Below are 15,036 nucleotides of genomic sequence, written 5' to 3' on the forward strand. Positions count from 1 at the left end.
TAAATTACAAAAAAATTTAATAATTTATAAATTTTCCAATTCATCAATTCATCATAATGATCGGCAATTAACACAAACTAATTTAGTTGCTCTTAGGCTCTTTTTGAAAGACTTAGTACTAAGTTCCTCCCAATCTGCGTGTTTTTCAAATATTTTGAAAATCATTAAATATTTTGGACTTGAAATTCTATATCCTTTAAACAAATTCGGTCGGAGATAAAAAATCGGGTAAAAGTTTCAAAAGAGTGTCCAACTAAAAAGCTGTGAATCTGACCTGTTGTTTTTCACTTTTTGCTAGTGCTCAGTCCCCTCAAGAGTCTACCCTAACCAAGAACTATCATGGGTTAACTAGTAAACGGCGTTCTTTTTATATTTTGAAAAAACTTACCGTGCTAGGTCGGTCTGTTAAGGTCACAGATATCTTATCCAAAACACTCGATGGAGCTATTCTGTGTTTCCCAAACATATTTTTGCAACGCAAACAGAGTGGAGGAACGTACTTAAGCGTTCTGGAGCGCGCGTAACCCCTTTTTCTAAACATTGATTTAAATGTAATCCAATGAAAGAAAAAAATCGAATTACATTTGATTTACATCAATCAATTTCATGAAGTGTTTTAAATGTAATCCAATTTAAAGGAAAACTCTAAATACATTTGGATTACATTTCATATTTTCCATTAATCTGACCTGTGGGAAATGATTGATAAAATTGCTCGAAATGAACACAGTAAAAGTATCATGAGTAGTATGCCAAAATGATGATCCTGTTTTACATACCTAATGGGGATCAAAGGATAAGGCTGAATTAGATTTACTTAGTGTGTTGTTCGAAATGAAGATCCTGTTTTGCCTAGCATGGATCTGAGTGGGAATAAATGGAGACAAGATAATTGAATGAAGCCGAAATTTATTAAATGAAATAACATGAAAATCGATGAATTGCTTTGGGGTAACATTGGGGATGTGCTGTGTACCTTAATTCTGATCAAACAAGTGAGCCATGATATCCTGTGCACTGTATGGGCTGAGCAGCCAGGACAATGACACTAGGAATGTAAGGAGGCTCTAAGGTTACCGAAGGTAAGCCAACACACCTTAAAAATATCACTGTGGACCGTGGCCAAGCAGTGTCAATAGCATCTGTAAGTACTGTGGACCGAGGCCAAGCAGTGTAAATAGCATCTGTAAGCACTGTGGACCGTGGCCGAGCCAGTGTAAATAGTATCTGTAAGCACTGTGGACCGAGGCCGAGCCAGTGTAAATAGTATCTGTAAGCACTGTGGACCGAGGCCGAGCCAGTGTAAATAGTATCTGTAAGCACTGTGGACCGTGGCCGAGCCAGTGTAAATAGTATCTGTAAGCACTGTGGACCGAGGCCGAGCCAGTGTAAATAGTATCTGTAAGCACTGTGGACCGACGCCGAGCCAGTGTAAATAGTATCTGTAAGCACTGTGGACCGTGGCCGAGCCAGTGTAAATAGTATCTGTAAGCACTGTGGACCGTGGCCGAGCCAGTGTAAGAGACCATATTATTAGGATTTGTGAAAAGGGTAGATTTGAGATAAAAACTACCGGTTAGTAATTACACAGCACATCCCAAATGGTTGGTCCTTGGGCTAAAAAACCTGCCATCAGGAAAAACTCTAGGTCCGAGGCGCTGGGTGGTGATTGGTTGATGACATCGACCCGTCGTGTTCACCTAAAGAGAGAAAAAAAAAAAAGGGAGCAAACCAAAAAACAACATATGTTGGGTGGGTGGGCGGTAAAATTATTTTAAGTTATTTGGCAGAGGTGGAGAATACAAGTGGAGTCTATTTGTAGGATCTACGCTGGCCATGGTTCCAGAGATAATTGCCGTCAGCCGATCATTGAGAAATAACATGGCGGAAAAGTATTGGCGGGAATATTGACCCGTTAAAGTCGGATGCTAATCATGGGAATCTGTGTGCGGGAGAAGCAGGTTCGATAATTAACCTAAGCTAATAAATTAGCTCCAATTAATTATCTGACCTGTGGGAAATGATTGATAAAATTGCTCTAAATGAGCACAGTAAAAGTATCATGAGTAGTATGCCAAAATGATGATCCTGTTTTACATACCTAATGGGGATCAAAGGATAAGGCTGAATTAGATTTACTTAGTCTGTTGTTCGAAATGAAGATCCTGTTTTGCCTAGCATGGATCTGAGTGGGAATAAATGGAGACAAGATAATTGAATGAAGCCGAAATTTATTAAATGAAATAACATGAAAATCGATGAATTGCTTTGGGGTAACATTGGGGATGTGCTGTGTACCTTAATTCTGATCAAACAAGTGAGCCATGATATCCTGTGCACTGTATGGGCTGAGCAGCCAGGACAATGACACTAGGAATGTAAGGAGGCTCTAAGGTTACCGAAGGTAAGCCAACACACCCAAAGCCACCCCAAATGCAAAAAAAAAACATAGCATACACGATAGATAAAACAAAACTTGAACACAGTGCATGGCTCCGAATAGAGTTCTAGGTCCCCCCACTTTCAGTAAGGTTCAGGTCCCAGTTGAAATCTAAAGGCCCAGGCCCCCGCAAAAAGTACCACACTCTCTGGCACGCAGATAAAGAAAGAAACAGTAAAATACTTAAAACCAGAACATTAAAACCAAAAAAAAAAAATTTTTTACAAATTTCTTAATTATTGCGCGCGCAGCGCGTATCTCGTTTGGTAAAATGTGCGCGTGATATACTAAATTGCCCTATATCGCTAAACATTTTTGAAAATTCAGTGTTCGTGTATGACTACATGACACCAAATTCTCGTGTTTCCTCAGATCGCATCGCTTTTGAAACTGAATCCTCATGTCGCAGCAAAAGAACTCCTATGATTGGTTTGTTTTCCCCGTTTTCCCGCGCGTTTATTTATTTGGACCGGTTGCTATTGCCTACCAACAAAAAACTTTCTCTTCTTGCGTCTTGCCCTTGCCAGCACATCAGCTTGCTGTGGATTGGATTGGAATGACATTGATTTGGATCCTCAATTTTCTTCTGCTGGTACAACAACAAAGAGAGTTATCTATACCTTCTACATGATGATTAAACTGCTGTTTTTGCCAAACAAACTATAGCCTACCTTCGTACAACAACTGTTGCTCGCCTTCTCAATTTTTCTTTGGTTTTTGACGAAATGGTTAATTATGAAGTCTGTTTTGTTTCCCTGTTGGTTGGTTGAAAAAAACAGCAGGATGGACACAATATTTGTCAACTTTCAGAACAAACTAACTGCAATTTGCCTGTATATTATACTTAAATTGTGGTGACAAGGCAAGTGACTGAATATTTGTGGATACCCCTGAATGAAAAAGAAACACTGAATGTCATCATCAAACAAAGAAGAATCGTTTTGGTGGTTTGTTTCCAAGTTATCCAAGTAAGCCCTTAAGGAAAAATTCAGTACGCATGTAGTAAACATGTAGTACACATCAAGTAAATTTGAAGTAAACATAGTAAACATAAAGTAAACATCTGACCAAACAGTTCGCAGTACCAGTAAGCTATGAAAAAGTGGTACACTTTTTTCAGTACACATTGAAAAAATGAGTAAACAATAAATTAACAGTACACAATTTTTAGTACACATTGAAAAAGGCAGTAAACAATAAAAAAACAGTACACAATTTTTAGTACACATTGAAAAAGGCAGTAAACAATAAAAAAAACAGTACACAATTTTTAGTAAACTTTAAAGAGGCCCAGTAAACAAAAAGAAATCAGTACACAAAATAAGGATGCAATGAAAAAAACAGTATGCAGAATGAAAAGTGATTCAAATTATGAGTAAACAGTAAAAAAAGGTTTAGACATGGAAAATCAGTACACAGCTACCATACTACTTCGACTAAACGCCAGCTGGGGCGTTCGTCAAATTTGGATTTTAATTAGCCTCGTTTTGGCGAAAAACCTGTCCCCAGGCCCCAAAAATCAAAATTTAGAAAAAATGAAAAAACTACCCCCAGAGATTTGCCCAAGGATGAAGTGTGCAAAATTTCAGCCCAATCAGATCATTTTTGAAGTCTCCAGCCTGCCCCAAAGTCTGAGGGGACAGACAGACAGATACTACACAGACAACTAATAGACATTGTCAGAGATTCTAGCTCAACGGAAATTGAGAACTGCACTGCACACTGAAGTTGGGTATTATGTTTGAATATTCCCAGCAAAAACATCCAAACATAATTATGGGAGTCATCTATAAGATTAGAGGACATATAAATATCATACCTTTATATGGAACTTTTTAGGAGCACCCTGTCTCACTTGCTTGCCTTTTTGTTTACTGTTTTATTCTTCTTTTCCATCGTATTTTGCCGCGCGCGCGTTCGCGCGTTCGAACAATGCAATGACTTCCATTCGAATGTTAAATTCGAATGTTTTGGTCAAATTCGAATGCTTTTGCTATTTAGCTGTCTTGGTATCCAAAACAAAACATTTCTTTCAAAATTTTAATGGTGACAAGATGGTGAAGCTGGGTGAAGTGAAGATGGAAAGAAAAACAGAAAGAATAAACATTATTGCAAAGACTTATTTGTTTGTAAAAGTTTGTTTTAATTACATATTATATGTTCACCAGTTTACTATCAATCAATGGAAAGCAGGAAATTTTAGCCATGTATGGAGGTTTTTGGTTAGATTGGAGTGAATTAGAATCAGTTTTCTATATGGTTTTGTAAACAAATTATGTGAAGTTTGTGATTATGTTTGAGTTGAGTGGAATGTGATGGAAGAATGTTTCAAGAAGTTTTGATGACAAGCAAAGGAGGTAGCACAAGACAGTTGGATCTCTGTAAGTTCTACATATTTTATTTCACATTAGTCTGTTGCGCCTGAGCTGAACTTTGGACAAGGCAAAAATTTCAATTGAGTACAAGTGTACTGTAAGTGTACTGAAATGGGTCAGTACACAGTTTACTGTCTCATTTACGTACTGTATTGTTTACTCATTTCAGTACACTGTGTACTAGATTTTTTGAAGTACACAACAAGTAAACAAGTACACAGTTTACTGTCTCATTTACGTACTGTATTGTTTACTCATTTCAGTACACTGTGTACTAGATTTTTTGAAGTACACAACAAGTAAACAAGTACACAGTTTACTGTCTCATTTACGTACTGTATTGTTTACTCATTTCAGTACACTGTGTACTAGATTTTTTGAAGTACACAGGAGTACGTAAGTAGTACACAATTGAGACAAAAAAATTTACTGATTGTGTACTTAGAAGTTTACTGCTGATTTTTCCTTAAGGGAGTAATTAATTGTAAAAAATTTGAACCTGAAGCAAAATTGAGTGATTGATGATATCTGATGATTGAATTTTTCTTGGTGCATCTTCTTACAACAATAATGGCACTCATCTGCTGGGAAGTGAAACCTCTTTGTGAGGGAAATTCTATAGCGGCCAATTTCCAAATTTTGAAGCGCCGACAACCCGAACGTACATCACACTCACGGGACATGACCAACAAAGAACGTTAACTTCTGAAAAAGTTAGCTAATCCCCCCATTGAAAAATGTGGGATATTTTTGTCGTGAATTATGTTGAATTATGGACTTTCCTTTGTATGCGCTCAAAATGTGGAATACTTTTGCCATGAATTTGGAGATTTTCTTCAACGTGCAATTAAAACGGGGAAAACTTTCGTCGTGAATTATTAACTTTTTTATTTCGCATGCATTTAAAATGGGGAAAACTTTTTTCGTGAACTATGAACTTTTCCTTTGTATGCGTTTAAAATGGGAAAAACTTTTGTCGTGAACTATGAAATTTTCCTTTGCATGCTTTTAAAACAGGGATTAACTTTTGTCATGAACTATGAAATTTTCGTTTGCATGCGTTTTAAATGGGAAAAACTTTAGTCGTGAACTATTAACTTTTTCTTTGCATCTGTTAAAATGGGGAAAACTTTGGTCGTGAACTATTAACTTTTCCTTCGCATGCGTTTAAAATAGGGAAAACTTTTACCGTGAACTATTAACTTTTCCTTCAGATGCGTTTAAAATGTGGAAAACTTTTGTCGTGAACTATGAACTTTTCCTTTGCATGCGTTTAAAATGGGAAAAACTTTTGTTGTGAACTATGAACTTTTCATTTCCATGCGTTTAAAATGGGGAAAACTTTTGTTATGAACTTAAAGATTTTCTTCAATTTGCGCTCAAAATGTGGAATACTTTTGTCATGAATTTGGAGATTTCTTTCAACGTGCGTTTAAAACTTGGAAAACTTATGTCGTGAATTATGAACTTTCCTTTGCATGCGTTTAAAGTGAGGTTTAATACTTTTGTCATGAATATTCCTTTTTTGCATTCTTTTGGAAAAATGAAATTATTTCTCTGGCTCGAAAGTTTTTTTCTTTTTGGCATTAAGTGAGACCAAATTAATTTGTTGTTCTACAGGCCTGACCGACCCTAATTTTTCAAAATAGAAAAAATAATAACATTGAATTTGCCACTGAACAAGTTGAAAATTAATGTATTTGTAAATTCATCCCAAACCTAGATCAATTCAAAATATCACAATGGAAATGACACAAATATCATTCATCAATAAAGAGGAAAAAGTCAGGTGCTTCAAAATGTCAATCTTGACCTTCTGACCCTAAATTTTCAGAGATTTGATTTTATTATATGCTGACTTGCTGACCAGGACTGACCCATATTCTTCGGAAGGCCTTCCTGTAGAACAATAAGTAAAATTTGCCGTGCCTTATTTAAAAAAAAATTATTTGAAAATAGACCTTTTGCTATTTACGGTTCATCTTGAATGATTACAAACTCTAACATTAAAGCAGTAACTCACTTCCTTTTTTTAGTATTTTTACACATGATAGTTTGCAAAAAAAAATTCATCTCAGAAATTTTGACATTTTCCTTGGTTTATTGTAAAAAAATTTCCATTTTGTAAAGTAAAGGTGTAAGGTGAAGCATGACGCTACAGATCAAATCTGTGTTTTGACTGGACTCACCAACCTTTATGATTATAAAGGTACAGTCTGTTTATTGTGACAGTAACTCTTTTTAAATTCAAGATCCCCCGAGAGTGTTTAGGGTTTTCATCTTACGCTGTCTTACTTTGATATACGGCGTTTGTTTGTCATTAAATTTTTGTTTGCAACTTACAAATCGAGGAGGCTCTGGATCGCTTCGCAACTTATAAACATGACATTTACGGCTTGTTTTTTTTTTGTCACTCCTCCCGCATGTCTTTGCTATGCAAACAGAGTGGAGGGACGTAAGAGTTCTGAAACGCGCGCAACCCCTTTTATATTGATTGTAATCAGCCCCCAGAACTTTAGTGCACCCCCCCCCCCCACTTTTTACGGTGGGAAGTTGGGTAAAAACTGTAAGAAGGACCAGGCATACTTGATACTCTAGTACATAATTCTCACCTTTCATATATTTTGTCTACCCTTCACATTCTTATGCTTAACATTCTATTGTTCTTAAACAATAGAGTCATTATTTAGGTGCCAGAAACTGAGCTCCCCTATACTTTAAACGTGGTTCCAGAAAAAATAAAAACAAAAACATGTGATTCGAAGACTGCTACTAGAGGGGCAGATTTGAAACATTGCCTTGTTAGCAAGTGAAAATCTAGAGTGGTGTTAAAATAATCCAAGATAATGTGAAGGTGTTGAATGTGACATGGAACCTGGGCAGTCCAGAAAACGAGTTACCTTAAATTGTTAGCTTCACATAGAGTTTGAAGATATTAAATCCAATAAGTGAAAAAAATAACCCAGCATGTTTGGTAAAGAACTCCAGAAAATATAAATATAATATAAACTTGATAGACTTGAAGGATAGCTTGCAATTGGCTAAGAAAACAGATGAAAACGTGAAGGGGAGTAACTGTTAGATTCTTGTCCCTGAAAAGGAACCAAATCCAAAAGACACGTTGGTAGACAAAGCTAGGATAGTGAACAATTAATAGGACTTAGCTTAAGGAATTCCCATTCTAAGAGCAGAGGAAGGTAAGCCCCATGGTAAGATCTTCTAAACACCTTGATAAATAAGATGAGAGCTATGAAGATGATGGAGAAGCTTGGCTACAGAAGTAAGATGGGCAACAAAGAAAATTCTACGAAGTTGATAACCCTGCAAGCAAAGGAATGAGAGCCTATTAGGGAAGAAAGGAGATTGTGCTTGGTTCATTTCTTCCGAACTAACTGAGATTTAACAGTATTGGAAAGACAAAATTATTATCTGTAAGTAGTCTGTTTAGAAGGAAACTAATTCTATGCACTACATAACAAAATGTATACAGCTACAAGCCAATAATTTCTCAATACAAAATATAATTTGTGTTTTTATTGTTTACTTTGTATTCGGAGGTTCATATTTGCTTTTAAAAAGAGACTGTGTATATGGTTACGTTGACCAAAATTGCCAGCCCCCTTTATTATTTGAACCCCTTATTTTCACATCCCCTCCAATTGTTAGGATAATCTTGGTAACCCCTTACAAAGACCCCCAAATTTTGGGATATCCCCTATTATATTAAAATATGCATCTCATTTTGAACTTTGTGCATTATTTGTGCTAGGAGCTAGACTCTTGCCCCTGAGGGCAGGAGGGAGAGGAGTGGTTGCTGAAAAGTTAAACTCTTGTGTTCACTTATTTCCCTATATTATACCTATCCCCCTTCTGTAATGAAATATCTAGAAAATCTGTTTTATAGGTAACTTACTACTTAAGTGATGTATTTCATGTAGCAGGAATGGGCCTTCAGGCCTGATGTTGCTTAGGTAGTTATCAAAGAGTACATATGTATAGTCACAAGCCAACGATTCCACGATAATATTGCAATATACTCAACAATATAATAATAAACACATATATAATAGTATGTGTTTTAACATGATACACGTGTTTGGGTGGTATATACTTATTTATACTTATAAAAGCAGACTGACCATATTTGTATGTGATTAAGTTGATCAAAGTTCCAAAACCTCTCCTTAATAGACCTCCTAGTTTTCCAGCTAACTTAGATGTCCCCTTACAAAGGTCTTCTTTAAATTTAACTTATGGCATCCTCCGTAATAATAGGCAGGGGTGTGAAAGTATATTCTGGGGTCACAAGACATTTAAAGTTGGGTTCCTTACATACAGAATGAAATATGACCCTCGGTTGAGCTCAATGTAACTTTTGTAGCAAGTTGTGTAGGTAGGCAAGAGACTGAGACAAGACAGGGCTTTATCGTAAGTATACCAGGCTGAGAAAATGTATATTGCCAACATTAGGATTAACTGTAAAAATAGCACAGCGGATTAAGCCATAAAAAAAAAACTGTAACGGTTGAGTGAAAAGCGGTCCAAGCTAAAGACAAAGTAAGAAAATCTCAACTTCTTAAATGCCTTGTCCTTTATGAGTAGTTCTCTTTTGGTCGAGGTTATTGCTGACCCAGAAAATACTATTCCCATAGAAAAAAATTTGGCAACTATTGGTGTTGGTAGCTCACCCAAACATTTGAGGAGGTAAAGAATCCAAGTTTACAAACTCACCACGTCTGATGCAGTTGGTAACATTGGCTGGAACTTGAGATGATTGTAACTTTGCGAGTTCTAAGAGCGGCCATATTGATCGTCTTGTTGATATTGAAGTTAAAAGAAATATACCGGTGCCGATGGTTTGTTATGATTTTGTCGAATAGAAAATGGCAGATCAGGTTGTGTTGCTGTCAGTTCATTGTTTCTTCGATTTTTTAGAACTACAACAGATGTTTGTTGATCCATAGTAAGATGATCTAAAGTTTTGTTTTTTATTCAATTTCATATCAACATGGTGTAAAATTATTTTAAGTTATTTGGCAGAGGTGGAGAATACAAGTGGAGTCTATTTGTAGGATCTACGCTGGCCATGGTTCCAGAGATAATTGCCGTCAGCCGATCATTGAGAAATAACATGGCGGAAAAGTATTGGCGGGAATATTGACCCGTTAAAGTCGGATGCTAATCATGGGAATCTGTGTGCGGGAGAAGCAGGTTCGATTATTAACCTAAGCTAATAAATTAGCTCCAATATCAGCATTCGAAAATGAAAATAGATCTGGATTACATAAATATTACATGCTACAGATTGTAAGGCCTGTCTGCCGTTTCTTGCCGTGTCAAATCTAATACAAGGGTCTCGAATTAGTTTTTTGATTTTTAGCGTTTTATTTGCTTTGATTCCATGTAATATGCACGAAAAAATCAAGTAAACAAAACAGAAAATGGTTTCTATAACCTATCGACCTATTTGTATCACACCATTTAGATTATTCTCATAAAAACTTTGCTACCAACTGTAGTCTAGTCAACATTCATAGAAGACAACCTATACTTTGATAGATCTACCTGGTTATGAAAATAAAATTAACCTTTAATAACAAAAAAACCCTTGAACGACGGGAAAAAAGAAGGAAAAAAGCATGAGCCCATCAACCTTGTATAAGAAAATATTAAAGATAACAACCACCCAGAAGCACCCGATTTATCAAAGTTTCCATTTGCAAAATTACCATATTTCAATAAAATAAACTTGCCTAAATACCATCCCGAAAAGGAATGTGCAGGGGAAGGAGGATAAAAGCTCTTTCAACCACCCGGAGAGTAGTACTACCCCTGGACGAAAAGGTAACTTGACCCCGGACATCGTAAATTTACCTCTGGACATGGGTTGATTTCCTGTTAACCACATATCCTCCATCTCCCTGCTCAATCTTTTTTCTGGAAAGGCCCAATAGACTCACTTATTCAATAATTGATTGTCCACCAATGAGTGAGTCTCTCTAAGATGTTCAGTACTCTTAGGTGCCAAATAAACGCCCCCCCCCCCCGCTTGTTAATTTTTCGATTTTTTTCCAACCCCCCCCCCCGGACCTTATTAGGACCCCCCCCATTTATTAATTTTTGAAAAAATTCCCAGCTACAAAAAGGAAAATTCCTTGTTTTACTCTAAAAAGCCTAAATTTTGACCCTTTTTAGGGTTTTTAAAGGTCCATTTTCCAACCCCCCGGTAATTAGGTCCCCCCCGTTTATTTAATTTGAAAAATTTTTCCAACCCCCCCCCATTTACTCGAACCCCCCCGTTTATTTGGCACCTAAGAGTAGCTGTCAGTAGCAATGTTAAAAATCTCCACCATTCAAATTCTCCGACTTGATCAGTAACATCAGCGATCCAATCATTTATTATTTTTTATCATTAGTTATTATTCATTGTCTATAACAAAAAAAGATTACGAGGTTATTTTCACGACGAGTGATAATGTGCTGCTACAATTATAGATTGAGTATATCCCGTATCCCACCTCAAGAAGACCGTGTAACTAATGAAAGACATTTCATGTTAACTGTTATACCGTTCTGTTTGATAGGCTTCTGGGGGGAAATATCAATAAATACTATCTAAAAGTATTGAATATTTTTCATGGCTAGCCACTTAAAATACACTCTTTTTTAAGCACACAGGGAAAGAAGTGTAATTAGCAAAATTTCGTTTAGTGAACTTATGAATAATTTTTATTTAATTTCTTTCCACTTATTTTGATTTTTAGTACGTTGGGGATAGAAAAATTATGATACTTTCAATTTTTATTTCGATAATTATCAGAATAATAATTAAAAATTATTACCAGAAAAATACTTATAAGAAGATTGCTGACTAGCAAAATTAAATCGACAGGAAATTTTTGAAATTGTATTTAGAAAGAAAACCCACCCTATATCTTCTATTTTTGTAGATAATTACCGTTTCAAGACCACTTTTAGCTGATTTCAGGCTCATTCTCGAAATTAAATCCACTCTCAGGAAAATGGCACAACGAAAACGTCGAAAAATGGCCTAAAATTCTATTTCTTCTTAATCACTTTCATTACTGTTCACAAAATCAACTAAAAATATAGTGTCGTTCTTGGTTAGACAAACTTTTTTGTCCAAAATGCTGCCTACTTTGATAGCTACATACTCATCTGACCTAGAACAAAGAACAATAATTAAGAAATGATTTCAGAAGGACTAATCTTCCTGGAGCAACAGATATATTTGAGCATTTTTTCAGCCTAAATATGTTTTACCACCTCTAAGATGGACATTTACTTTTTTTCCCTTATTTTATATTTTGACGTTATATTTCTATTAATAAAAGAGTAAAAAAAGAAAAAAAACGAATAGATATACCTTTTAAAAGACTTTATGTGAGATACATGGAAAGTCTCATCATTAAATTTTCCGTAAGGAACTTCATCTACCATCGTCAATAAATTCAAGACAGCCAAAATATGCTCACGTTCGTTTACCTAAAACATGAAATATTATCTATCAAATAAGGTGAAATCATATTCAAAGAGTGCTCGATAAAACCAACCAGGAGTAGAGCTTCTTTAATCAAAAATATATTTCAAAACCAAAAAATTAAAAATCCATAACTCGGAGTTTCATGCTCTAAGCAATCATCAGATGTAACTAAAAAATTAAAAAGCTGTGTGAAAACATATGTTACAAAGTTGGTAAAATGCTGATTAAAAAGTCGTAAAAAAGTGATAAAATCGTAAAACTATGAATTGTCACGAAGGACATCAAATGTGTCCGGAGGGACGTCTTTAAAGTTTTTTAAAAAGAATTTGCTCATATGACGGCAAGTGGAGATAAGTTCGGTTCTTTTGTTTATAAGTTTGTCTTTGGAAGTAATTATATGGTACTTTTCGGTCATGCAAAGGTTGCACGATTTTCCCCCATTTGAATAGGGTTTTGCATGATCGATGACTTTCCAGGATAACAGGGGCGAAATGTTTTTGCGCTGTAGTTTCCATACGTGCTTTGAAAGTTCAGTGGAATTCTCTTTTTCCTCATACCTAAAAGTATGTTTGTGTTGGTTCCATCTCGTTTTGAATGTATTTTCGGTAAGGCCGATGTAGTTGACACCCTCGTCGTCTGGGGAGGATTTTACCGTGCATTGGTATATTAAATGCTTATCCAGACAGTTTCCGTTTAGAGGACATTCAAAACAGCCAATGATACCACCCATGAAACCTGCAACTGTCGTGCAAAAAATGAATGTCCTCTAAACGGAAACTGTCTGGACTGTCTTTAATTTTTTAGTTACATCTGATGATTGCTTAGAGCATGAAACTCCGAGTTATGGATTTTTAATTTTTTGGTTTTGAAATATATTTTTGATGAAATATTATCTATAAATCTATAACTTCAAATTTTTGGACCGAATAGTTCGCTTAACCAAGATACGTAAGGCAATGTCATGCTGAGTGAATTAATACATTTAATATTACATCAGTTTCATACATTCTTTATTTCTTAAAAAGGCCTCAAAGTTAATACAAATAAGTATATGTCCCAGTTTGGTTTAAAAATCTAGCATAACAAAATTTGACATTACACTGTGTCTGTAAAAATGCGGTCAAAATTTTGACTACATAAATAAATAATTTTGTAATTCATTTAATAATTACATAATTAAGTACAAATAAAACATTGAAATTTAATAATATATTCAGATTTAGAATCTCTGTGAATTACGAGTAAATTAGATTGAAATCATGTATAGTCTGAAGCTGACCGTGTATTTACATGAAAATTTTATGTACATATACCTGTATAAAATAGTTAATCAAACCAAACTTGTTGTCACCATGAAAATCGAAATGAATGGCAGCGTTGTCTCTTGATGGTGAGCGGGTATATTTTTCAGATTTAAGAGCAAAGCATTTTGTTTGTAGTCTTTGGAATTCATACAAAGTATCTCTAGAATACAATGCAAAAACCTCAATCAAAGTAACTTTTACTCACGAGAAATAAATCATAAATTTGTTAATCAGGAGTTCTAAAATCTCTAGCAAACAATGCAGCTCGTCTTCAAGGGCTCTGAGATCTCCTCTGAATTCGTTTTATCAATTTGATCCGAAAACTTTAAATCAATTTTTGAACACAATAAAACCTATAGCTAAAGGTTTTGGTATTTAATATATAGTATTAATGTTTAATTACCCTTGATTGACAAATTCCTTGAGTTGAGGAATGTTAGGGGTCTCTGTGAGAGTTGTGAAGGGTCCATGACATTGAAATTCATTTTCAGCATCTCTAAAGTGTTAAAAAAAATCAAATAAATGATTTTTTTTTTGCTAAAGCTTGAGTAAAAACCAAAATTGGAACAATTCTATGTAGTATTACTGTAGATACTGGTAATACTGTGGAAATAAATAATCTACCATGGTAATAAAATAGTGGGGTTGTGGTTGTTGGCACATTTTCATGCATTTCTCATGAAAGAAAACCGTTAACTTATAGTTTCTCCCCCTAATCCTAGGGGTTTGTATTTTCAAATATTTTTGTAAGGGGTCTTTTTGCTTTCAGCTTAAATATATACCTTTTTCCAACTAGTTTGTTATAAAAACTCCACTCTGGTGTCAAAGTGCTCATATTTGAAACTAACTCTGGGAGTCTCATGTCTACATTGACTGCTTTAACTACCTGAATTAAAGCAAAAAATATATGATTAAAACATATAAAATGTATAAAACTTTCATGACAGATGAGAAAAGAAAGAAAATACAGTATCACAGCTTTATACCTGTTTTTCAATCATCTGTGTTCCATGAAAATAATACTTGAAATCCCCATTCCAATTTTCGTAGTTGAACCCTGACATAGACGCCCAAAGAGGTCCATTAACACGTACTTGTCTTGGATAGTGAACTAGATTATGAAAGTTTGCTTTACATTCTGATTTACCTAGTAAGAAAAGTAATAGATAATGTAGAAAAAGATATTCATTGTAAAATCAGTATCTTTTCAGTGTTTTTAGATCTATACGTGGACTTAACCCTCTGTATTTACTAACCTTAAATGTATGTATGTAATGTAATATATTCAATGGCTACAGATTCGAAAGCATTTCAAAGAAAGCCTACCGTAAAGCTTTTCAGTATCTTTAACGAATCTCCTCAAGAATTTTTCTGCTAAGGATAGATCACTTTCAGTTACTTCCTCTTTTTGAA

The sequence above is a fragment of the Clytia hemisphaerica genome, unplaced genomic scaffold (assembly GCF_902728285.1).
Source record: "Clytia hemisphaerica strain Z4C2 unplaced genomic scaffold, Clytia hemisphaerica genome assembly, whole genome shotgun sequence".
Classification (NCBI taxonomy): domain Eukaryota; kingdom Metazoa; phylum Cnidaria; class Hydrozoa; order Leptothecata; family Clytiidae; genus Clytia; species Clytia hemisphaerica.